Here is a 12,193-nt window from a genome sequence, read left to right as displayed (position 1 = left end):
GAAAGACATGGGAAGAAGAGGAGCACTTCAGCAACAAGACAAATCCCACTGGGCAAAACCCTGTTGAATCAACGCTGTTTCCACCTCATTTCAAACCCCAAATGAAATGCGATGACTTTGAATCGTCGCGGAAAACTGATCGGATTTGATTTAACCTAAATCTAATGACATGGTGAAATATTTCGATGCTTTCACGTTGAATTCACGTTAGTTGACAACTCAACCAACTGTAAATCAAAACTAGACGTTGAACTGACGCCTGTGCCCAGTGGGATATCTCATCACAGATCGGCTTCTCTCTGAAAGTCTGAGGCCTCAATATACAGACTACTGATTCATGATGATAAAAAAACAATTATCATCTTAACAAATGCACCCCAGACAACTCTCTCGCTCTACTGAAGTTGTCTGATGCCAGATCTTCACAGAGACGAGGTCTGGCTGTCTGTCCCGCATGCTTGTGAAAGTACTCTGGCAGTATTTTGCTTTATGCCTCTATTCTGATCATAGGGATACCAAGAACAACATAGACAAACAGACAGACAGGGACTTAAGAAAGCAGAAACGACTGTACAAGCTAGTTTATGTAGAGAAATTCCACCTCTACCCTATACCAATGAAATCCTTCCACTCATTGCTGTGTTATTTATCTGTGCATCACCAAGCTACAGTGTGTATGTGAGCCTGAGATACAAGTAATTTATGGTGTTTGTTGCAAGTGTAATTTGTATAATGTGCTCATAAAACATAGCGGAAGACAACAGCAGATCTGCTTGGTGAATGATAAAAGACCATGGAAAGTCAGTTATCTAAACTCCTGATCAGAATTCATATTGTCCCAACGCTAGCTACACTTCCAGGGCCTTTTCATAATATTGACTGTATCATCACTATTTTGCAAGCCATAAAATATATTGCTAGATACAGAACGGTATATGCTTTGTAAAAAGTCCCATTATTGTTTTTCAAGCATGACTGTATTGTATTAGTAAGGAAGACTACTGGATTTGACACACACAGACAGGAATCACAGGCATGGTGGAAGTACTGGGAAGGATTCCAAACACCACAGCCAATACAGGTCATTCATTACAGAACTTAAATGATCATCCATTTTAAGGCTAGCATTCATTCTAGAACGTGTCAATTCTCAGGCTAGAATGCTAGAATGTATCAATTCTAAGGCTAGAATGCTAGAATGTATCAACTCTAAGGCTAGAATTATAGAATGTATCAATTCTAAGGCTAGAATGCTAGAATGTATCAATTCTAAGGCTAGAATGCTAGAATGTGTCAATTCTAAGGCTAGAATGCTAGAATGTGTCAATTCTAAGGCTAGAATGCTAGAATGTATCAATTCTAAGGCTAGAATGCTAGAATGTATCAATTCTAAGGCTAGAATGCTAGAATGTATCAATTCTAAGGCTAGAATGCTAGAATGTATCAATTCTAAGGCTAGAATGCTAGAATGTATCAATTCTAAGGCTAGAATGCTAGAATGTATCAATTCTAAGGCTAGAATGCTAGAATGTGTCAATTCTAAGGCTAGATTGCTAGAATGTATCAATTCTAAGGCTAGAATGCTAGAATGTATCAATTCTAAGGCTAGATTGCTAGAATGTATCAATTCTAAGGCTAGAATGCTAGAATGTATCAATTCTAAGGGTAGAATGCTAGAATGTATCAATTCTAAGGGTAGAATGCTAGAATGTATCAATTCTAAGGCTGGAGTTTTACAATCCTAAGACTACATCTTAAGTCATACTAAAGAACATTGAAATACATGAAAGTGCATGAGGACAATGAGATGGGTATAGGAGTTTGTTAATATACATGTATATTGTATGTAAATGTCTATTCACAGAATCCCGTGAATTAGATGATGATAGCCTATGACTGTAAGACTGGTACAGTATCTGCCTGGTGTTCAGTACATTTATCTCCTCAGCCTCATTGAAGGAAGTTACTTTAGGAGGCTCTAACGAGAACTTCTAATCTGACACGGGAGAGAGTAATTATGCCATTGTTTTTTAAAGACCATCACGGACAATTAAGAAAGCAGCAGATCATGAGGCGTAGGAGAAAGAATGAAGGGAAGGGGGAGGTGTGGAAAAAGGGAGCTTTTTGTCAGTTACTCTTTAGCTCCCAACGATTCAGCTCAGAGGTAGTAACTGATGCCAGTGTTTACATAACGGTTCCGTATGCTTTGGCGAAACACCAAGTAGCCGGGTCTGATATAGGCTAGCTTTTAACATCGGACAACCTTGTGCATGGGAATTATTAATGAAGTTGTAAATGTGATATTGCTTATTTTATGGGATCTAAAAAATATAATATTTTTCACCGCTCTACTGTACATGTGACAGCTTAATTAGGGGCTTTTCCACGGTAACAGAGTGACGCTGAGACTTCACTTTAAAATGTATCCCAAACAAAAACCAATGACTGCAAATTTAAACAAACCATACAACTGCTTTTATCAATTTCCACTGAAAACTTTACAAAAACACATTTACTTGAAGAACAGTGGAGATAGAGTTGTATGTGTTTGTGTATACAGTTGTATGGTTTGTTTAACTTTGCAATCATTGGTTTTTGTTTGGGATACATTTTAAAGTGAAAAATCTTGGTCTCAGCATCACTCTGTTACCGTGGAATCGCCCTTAGGACATTTCTAATATCATCAGAAAACAACCTTCTGAAAACAACTAATGGCCCAGAGAAGTCATGCATACAGTCAATCACATAGGCCTCCCTACGTCCCAAATGGCACCCTATTCCCTACACCGTTCACTACTTTTGACCAGAGTACGCTATATAGGGAATAGTGCACTATATAGGGAATATTGCACTATATAGGGAATAGGGTGACATTTGGGACTTAATCATAATGTATGCTAAGTGATGGATTGGCTTGCCAGGTCAGAAACTGTCTCTGCCCGGTACCGTGGCCGTCAGTTCTAGAACGTGTTTATCCAAGGACAAGCATTCTTATCTTCCCATCTGTCCCCTGGAACTCTTCTAATGTGTAAGACAGGTGGCCTGCTCGATGTTTAGAGCCCGTAGGGTCCAAATATGATTAAGAAGTCAAATTAACCGGCCGTGGTAAATATGAATGCTATATTTAGGTGTGGGAGAAACAGGTTAACTGAAAACAATCCCTGCTAACTGCCGGCCGAGTGTAAATACATGGAGAGAGAGTGACTGGATGGAGACTGAGGAATGGACCATTCTAATCTGATAGCTTGGACTTGAGTTGATAGGCTTGCTGGGAGAGACACAGGTTTAGAGTGAGAGGCAGCAGGCATGTCTGTGCAGGGTTGGCTGAGAGACAGACAGAGGCAGGGGTGACTGGTGTAGATCCGAATGGCTACATACAGAGATCTCTATACAGAGATAGTATGCAGATAGTAGGTAGCCTTTATAGAGAAACAGGGATCCCCCCCACAGACACTGTAGCATGTGAACATACCACTTCATACCATTTAGTAATTGAATCTATGTGAATGGCAATATTTTTGCTCTACAAATGTTGTGATGAATAAAAGTGTTTTCGTTGTCTTTTGTGTGTCACAACTTCCGATGAATAGAAAAAGAGAATTCTCATATTCAAAGGGTACCATGGCCTTGGTCGTAAATCCTATCCCTTAACACCAGACTATTTAGCTTTCAATTACTGTTAAAAGCAGTCAGGAGGATATAACTAACTCTTCTGCTGTTTATGACTGATCATTAAAACTATCTATAAAACTTCATCATTCAAAGGTTCATGGCGGAAGAGTTAAACATACTCAGACATTTCATCTCGCTCTGGGCCAACGTAGAGAACGGCAGCATCTAAAAAGTGGAACCTTAACAGGGGAAATTGCCGGAGCTCCTCCGGAGGGGAGGGGGGGAACTATGAGCGATAGTGATTGTGTGAGTGGACACATGGGAAGTAAAGGCCTATAAATGCACCATGTCTATAGCGACGCTCTTCCACCGTGATAGAGTTCAGCTGATAGCAGAAGCAATCTAAGAAACGCTTTCACAGTTGAATCTTTCAACCAAGCTTACTCTGCTGACTTTTACATTTACTATCAGACAATACATTACACTCCCTTCACAAAACACTCCTAACAAATACCTAGGGGATTGATGATAGTATTGATATACAAATGACTGTATTCTATGACTATACAAGCTTAGTAAGCCAACATTATCAATAACAAGATAAATCGCCTCGCTCCCTTCTTATTCAAAACAGAGCTACTGACATGGCGATCTGAATTTGTATGAATTTGTAACTCAAAATACCTATTATTGTTCAAATAACATTCCTACATTAATAATATTTTCTGTAAAACGTTCTGGCCACCCCTCATAGCCTGGTTCCTCTCTAGGTTTCTTCCTAGGTTTTGGCCTTTATAGGGAGTTTTTCTTAGCAACCGTGCTTCTACACCTGCATTGCTTGCTGTTTGGGGTTTTAGGCTGGGTTTCTGTACAGCACTTTGATATATCAGCTGATGTAAGAAGGGCTATATAAATACTTTTGATTTGATTAGTACACTACATGACCAAAGGTATGTGGACACCTGCTTATCGAACATCTTACTCCAAAATCATGGGCATTAACATGAAGTTAGTCCCTCCTTTGCTGATATAACAGCCTCCACTCTTCTGGGAAGGCTTTCCACTAGATGTTGGCACATCGCTGCAGGGACTTGCTTCCATTCAGCCACAAGAGCATTAGTGAGGTTGGGCACTGAAGTTGGGCAATTAGGCCTGGCTCGCCGTCGGTGTTCCAATTCTTCCCAAAGGTGTTCGATGGGGTTGAGGTCAGGGCTCTGTGCAGGCCAGTCAAGGTCTTCCACACCGATCTCGACAAACCATTTCTGTATGGACCATTGTCATGCTGAAACAGGAAAGGGCCTTCCCCAAACTATTGCCACAAAGTTAGAGGCACATAATTGTCTAGAATGTCATTGTATGCTGTAGCATTAAGATTTCCCTTCACTGGAACTAAGAGGTCTAGACCGAACCATGAAAAACAACCCCAGAACATTATTCCTCCACCACCAAACTTTACAGTTGGCACTATGCATTGGGGCAGGTTGCGTTCTCTTGGCATCCTCCAAACCCAGTCCGTCGGACTGCCAGATACTTTTGTTTCAAAGTAGATTTGTTTAAGACCATGAAACACTCTGTGACCCTGATTTAGCCCACTGCAGTAAAAGGTTAAATACCAAATTCCAATAAAAGTCAATGCCACGGAGATCGCTATGGATAATGCTTTCGATCACATTTACAATGCTTTATTAATGATAATGAACATGACTGAAAAGTCGTGTAAGGCACAGGTCCTGTAAGCGGTCTGAATGTATTCACCTTACAGTGATAATGCATTGGAATTGAAACTGCTCTGAAGTTGCTGTAACTTTAATCATCATAGTAACAAGCTGATGTCTAACTTTTAATTGGAGCTCAGACAGACTGTTGGCTTCCTGCTAGACAGGGGTAACTAATGTCTTCACCGCGTTGGATACTGGATACTACTGGGCTAGTGTAGCCTGAGGTAATGTTCAATTACTGTATACTGCGTTAGTATATGCAGGCCTCTCCTCTCCTATAACCTTTCCTCTCCACTCTTCTCATCACCTTTTCTCTACTCTCCTTGTCTTTCCTTTTCCTCTTCTCTCATCTCCTTTCCTCTTCTCTCCTATCCCCTCCTTTCAGCTCCTCTCCTCTCAGTTAAATGGAAGGTAGCCTACAGCACAGAGAGATAAATAGGCTAGGTTTTTCCCCTGTTCGTTTTCATTCAGTAGCTGTTTTTAAGGCCATGAAAGAAAGAAAGTAAAGAAGTGGAGGTCATCTCTTTCTAATACTGTACAGTAGAACACATCATTCATCACAGCCAGGTGAACTAATGATTGACCATCATAGGATCATTCCTTGAGTGGCTTTCTGTGCTACACCGTAATTGTGGTACAAATCCATCATTACTGTACTGTACAAGCTATTACATCGGTAGGCTGGAGTTGACTGGGTTGAATGGAAACTGTTCTCACCAAGCTTACTGGGTAACAAGAAGTTGATGTTCCAAATCAACTGGAACTGTACTGTAAAGGTGGATGTGGAGGAAGGGAGGACGACATTTTTGAGGATCCATTGCATCAGCATGCACCAGATTGATACGCTTCATCAATTCCTGCAAAAACACAACATTGCCAATTGTGTCAACACTGCTACATCCTCTGTTCTGATTTGACTAGCCCCTCCTCCTCCTCTGCACTTTCCATGCACGAGATCTGATGTAGCTAGTGATTTGGTTACTGAGATTGACATATAATTACATCAAGTCCAACAGTCAAGCCAAAAGCAAAGCAAACAACCAGTGCATGGGAAATAATGTTTTGACATAGCTGGTTGCCTTCTGCATTTCATAGACGTCAAATCATTCTGTCATGGTTGGGATGACACTTTCCTTCTTCCCCTCTCTAAACCTGACGCACTTAGAAATGCTCTGCATATTTTAATATGAACGCCCATCCTCAGAAGACCGTATATTGATTATATTAAAACCTCTTTCACCATATAACATTATATCTAGTCCTACTTGATATGCTAAGTGTATTATCATGCAACTATAGTGTAGAGCTGTCAAAATGGATCTCCCCAGTGTCTTGGAAGCCATGCTATGTGCTTCAACAGTGACTGCTTGACAACTATGACTATTAAAGCGGAATGTTCTCAAACAAGTTTGGCGTTTACAGCGCCAAGCAGTGAGAACACGCCAAGCAGTGAGAACACGCCAAGCAGTGAGAACACGCCAAGCAGTGAGAACACGCCAAGCAGTGAGAACACGGAGCAAAACGTAGAAACGTAGAGACGCTAGATGTGTTCGATGCCTAACCAAAGCAGCATTAATAAACCTAGATTGCTTTGGATAATCGCAAGCAGAGCCTCTCCGGCTGCATCCTTAATGGTGCCATATTCCCTATATAGTGCACTGCTTTTGACGAGTGCCGTAAGGGAGTAGGGTGGTTCTGACACAACCCATATCGCTGTGTCGCTCTGCATAATAGAGGAAGTGGTCCTGGCTGGTCTCGGAGACTGGAGAGGCCATTACCCAGAGTCAGCCCAGGTTTCACAGAGCGCCATGCAGGACTAGCAGACATGTTTATTCATGGGCCAATGAGCAGGAGCGACCTGCAAGGTGACTAGCTGTCAGGAGCTGCCAGAAACACATACAGTCCATTCGGAAAGTATTCAGACCCCTTCCCTTTTCTACATTTTGTTACGTTACAGCCTTATTCTAAAATGGATTAAATAACAAAAAGTCCTCATCAATCTACACACAATACCCCATAATGACAAAGCAAAAACAGGTTTTTAGAAATGTTTGCAAATGTATTAAAAAACCTTATTTACGTAAGTATATACATAGATGTGCAGGTGTGTGTGTGTGTGTGTGTGTGTGTGTGTGTGTGTGTGTGTGTGTGTGTGTGTGTGTGTGTGTGTGTGTGTGTGTGTGTGTGTGTGTGTGTGTGTGTGTGTATGTGTGTGTGTGTGTGTGTGTGTGTGCGTGTGTGTGTGCGTGTGCGTGTGCGTGTGCGTGTGCGTGCGTGTGTATGTGTACCAACATTGCTCTTTTTCTGAATGACGAACACATATATCAAGCAAACTAGCCTTTGAATAGTTCTCACACAGGTATGTTTCTCAACCACAAATACCTAGGTTATAGAAAAAAAGTTGAAAAAAAAACAAATGAAACTTTTCCACTATGGTCAAAAGCTCCAGCCTCATGACTGTATTGGCGAGTTAATAACACCCAGCTCTGATGCCTAACATCAAGGCAAGGTTCTATGCCTTTTTAATCTTATCTTGTTAATATTTTAGAAAAACCTTACAGGCATATGAATCAATTAATTATGTCTGAAATGTTACCCAAACGCAGCTCATGGTTTCTGCCAAATACATGTGTCAATCACGCTACCGCGGCAACAGCTGTGTAATTACAGCTAGTCCACATCTAAAGACGGCCGCAACGCCACATTCAAAGAATGTTATTGCTCCGGGGCTCACAAATTACACATTACATGGCCCTGTATGAACTTAATTTGACTTTGATCTTAATTTTCTCAACAACAAAAAAACCTGTAAATGACCAATTCTGCCTTAATCCTCTTCTCCTTCACAGAAAGTAAAGGAATGGTATAGCACCAGGGCTATACTACAGTAGATAGGCTTTTAACTAGCATGACGGAATTTAGACCCCCACTATCTTCTTCACTGAAATGTGTTTTTCTTCCTAAATTGAATATATACAATTTTTCCTAACAAATATGTTTAATTATTTAGGTCATTTATTCACTGGTCTCGACGTAATTGAATATAAAACTTGTTTATATTCAGTACTTTGTGTGCCTATAACAGGCTCCTGTGGGGCAGAGCAGAGTGTAGCTTAGTGGAAATGGCCTGAGGCAACAGAATTATCTTGAAGTGGAGTACTGTAGGTACACTTACAGTAGGTGAAAATCAAACCCATCATAAACCAGTCAGTTGATTGTATTAAATATCTCAGTAAAATAATCCCCATTACAACAGGTGGACACAGCAGTTATATATCAAGTAAGAAAGAGAGAGTTTTATTTGGAATACTTCAACTATACTTGATTGGACTTGTACGGTGCAATAGAACCAATAGAATAGTCCCAGAAAGTGCAACGCCTCTCACCTGTGCACTCCAGACAGACTCAAGCAAACAGCAAAAAATGATTTGAAAGAAAACGGATACTATTTGAACCCAGGTCTCTTCAGAAGTACCTCAGACTACAACTTCAGGAAATCTATACAATACATTATTAAAAGACAGGCAGCAGACAAAGAAAGAAACAGGTGGATGAAGGAGAAAAGAAATGAAAAGAAAGCAGTTTAAATAATTGAATGGAAGGCATCTAACAAACAGCAAAAGAATCCATATAGTTTTACAATCTGAGGAAAAAGTAGGTCAGAAAAGAAGAAAAAAAAGAACATCAAAGGGAGAAAGTTGCAACAAAGTAATACAGTAGTAGCTACCATATACCAGCTCATGCAATGTTCACAAGGCATCAGACAGGGAGAGCATGCTCATATCACCACTCTGGAATATAGAGGAAGAGGAAGGGGAGAAACACATCCCAAACACTTGGAGGTAGAAAGGTGAACTTGGGAGGCAACACACACAGCTAACATAATATAGTCATCCCAAATCAATACAAACATGGTTGAACACCCTGCCTTGAGCCTCCCTGACTACCCTTGCCAATGTGTCATATAGCTCCTTGTCCTGCTGCTTCAATGGCTGCCAAGAGGTCCAACCTGAGCATGCCGAGACACACACTTAAAGGTCCAATGCAGACGTTTTTATCTCAATATCAAATCATTTCTGGGTAACAATTAAGTACCTTACTGTGATTGTTTTCAATTAAAAAGGTCAAAATGAAACCAAAATAGCTACTAGGCAAAGGGCAGTCTCTAAGTTTGGAAGTCTCTTTCTTATTGGTCTATTAAGTTAATTATTAAGTTAATAGACCGATTAGAAAAAGACTTCCAAACGTAGAGACTGCCCTTTGCCTAGTTGCGTGGTGATGTCACCATGTAAAGCCAAAACTCCATCCCACCAGAACAGGCTGAGCTTTCAGTCTTTTCAAATAGCACTTACACTAAAAGGGCATTATCATAATTTTCACAATTTCACATTATTATTCCAACCTTATAGCGTGGAAATATATATAAAACACAGAAAAATCTAGTTTTTGACTGCACCGGGCCTTTAAGGACGTGACTAAGCTACATAGCATAAACCTATAACGATGTTTTGTTTGGTAATTCTTTGTCATTGGTCTTGAAATATATGCTGTACAAGAGCTGTTTAGTGGTGTGTTATATCTATTTTATAAAGTGATATTAACATACATACAATACATATTGTATATTATATGCAAGCACTTAAATGAATTCATAACTTATTCAGTTTGATGACAATACCTTCTGCATTTGTATTTTCAGATATAAGCATGTTCCTACTGAGAAGAGTATGTTCAAGACTGGAGTATTTTAAGAGAGCCACTGCCTCCTTGGGTCCCTAACATAACCCGCACCCACAGTACCCACAGTGACTCCTGTTAACACTCAATCTCATTTCTCTCCTTTAATCTCACTATCACTCTCTCATTTCGGCCATCCCTCACTCACTAGCTCCTTGGCTGACTTGTGGTATCTGTCTGGAGCCTCAGCCCACCTGGCATGAGACAGACAGGCAGACTGACAGATCAGGATGTTCTGACCTTGACCTATGACCTCTCACCCTAATCCCCCCCTGACAAAAGATAAGTGTCTAAACGGCACCACTTAAACACACACAAACAGACACACACAGCTTGGTTCCTGACATGCTCTGGCTAAAATTCCACTTCCACTCTCCCACCTAGAAAGCTATTTCAGACTTGGTTTTCAAGTCTCCTTTTATATTTGGTTTGGGGGTAAAGGAACAGCTGCTATGTTCGAGTTTTATACCTGGAGTATGGAAGTTTTGCAGCTGCATGCATAAAGAATCCCCATGGCAATGGGAATGTGAGATAAGAGAGAGGGAGAGGAAGAGGGGAGGAAGAGGGGAGGGGAGGAGGAAGGATTTATGTGTTTTCAGAGCTGTCATGCCCTAAAGAGATTCCTTAGGCAAAGCAGGCCACCTGCCACACGGTATATAAAACTCCAGTCTGCAGGCCTGTCTCGCTCTTTCTCCTACTCTAATCGGTAGCTTCACTTGGTTCTTACACAACATAAGGTTGATTTCTAGAGCTGGGGTTAGGACAGACATGGCGTTAAGACACAACGGAGGAAGAGGTAGCCGGTTATATCATACTGTGGGCCCTTGTCAGTCAGGTGAAAACAGGCAAACAGAAAATTGGAGACCAAGGACCATTCTGAATGGGATGTAATAACGGATAACTGTATACTGTACCTATAAAAGCTTAATTTATGCTTCAAACTAGACAGCGTCATCTCTACCATCTCATGTACAGCAACATCTACTCCTAGGCTAAGGGCCAACATGGATGCTCCTCAGCCCTAACTGTATAGTAGTGTATTAATGGTGATGTGTACTGAGACACAGACAGTGAGAGACTCATCCTGATCTTCCCACACCTCATCAAGGTATATAGCTCAATCCTTGTATGCTGTTATCTAGGGGCAAGGGGTGTTAGTGTGTGTTTGTGTGTAAAGCAGCACATAAGGAGTAAGGGGGTGGGGGCGAGGGACGGGGGTTACTGAGACGGGGATCAGGGGCAAGTGGAGCGGACTGCTAGCTCACCTCAGAGAGCTTGGTAAACGAGAAGAGACAGGTGTGCTGGGGGAACCTGGGCCGCTGCCGCCCTGCTCGGCCCTGCTCGGGGAAGAAGTGGCCATCCTTCTCACCCACAGCCATTTATCTCAATTTCACCCTGTGCTGCAAACCGCTTACAACATACACACGCTGTCCGGCCCGTACGTTCAGACGCCGTTTAAACTAATCATGGTGGCAGAATGGGGCCTAGCTTCATCAGCATAGAAAAACCCATCTAAACCTAGCTACCTACCGCATAGTATACACAACTTTAAAGCAACACACACACACACACACACACACACACACACACACACACACACACACACACACACACACACACACACACACACACACACACACACACACACACACACACACACACACACACACACACACACACACAGGCACACACACACAGTGTTCCTCTTCATCTCAGCTGGAATTTGGCCACTACTTAGCCTGGCTAAGAAGCCATAATGCTAGTGCTGAGTTGAACCACTACTCTCAATAGCGAGATAGAGAAAGTGAGGAGCTGAAGAAAGTAAAGGCCGAGGTGGGCTGTATTCATCTGGACCCTCAGTATACTGTGTGTGTGTGTGTGTGTGTGTGTGTGTGTGTGTGTGTGTGTGTGTGTGCGTGCGTGCGTGCGTGCGTGCGTGCGTGCGTGCGTGCGTGCGTGTGTGTGTGTGTGAGACAGCACATAAAGGGGTCTAGGCCTGAGAGTAGGCTAATCATAAACACAGACTGTAATGACCTATTAAGAAGTGTTTTTTTCTCAAAGCGTTACATAAATCCCCTTTATTCAGGCCGACAGTAATCCTGCCGTCGCCCCTGTGTTGTACGTCA

At 41.7% G+C, this 12,193-nt stretch overlaps 1 protein-coding gene across 7 annotated transcripts in view; it reads right to left on the bottom strand.

Moving 5' to 3' along the window:
• The window catches only part of LOC129811911 (neuronal PAS domain-containing protein 3-like), a 219,638-nt gene that overhangs the window by 120,835 nt on the left and 86,610 nt on the right, over positions 1-12,193 (bottom strand). The window lies entirely within an intron of this gene.

The sequence above is a fragment of the Salvelinus fontinalis genome, chromosome 15 (genome assembly GCF_029448725.1).
Source record: "Salvelinus fontinalis isolate EN_2023a chromosome 15, ASM2944872v1, whole genome shotgun sequence".
Taxonomy (NCBI): Eukaryota; Metazoa; Chordata; class Actinopteri; order Salmoniformes; family Salmonidae; genus Salvelinus; species Salvelinus fontinalis.
Note: the sequence above shows the minus strand (reverse complement) of the source record. Positions and strands in the feature narration are given on the sequence as shown.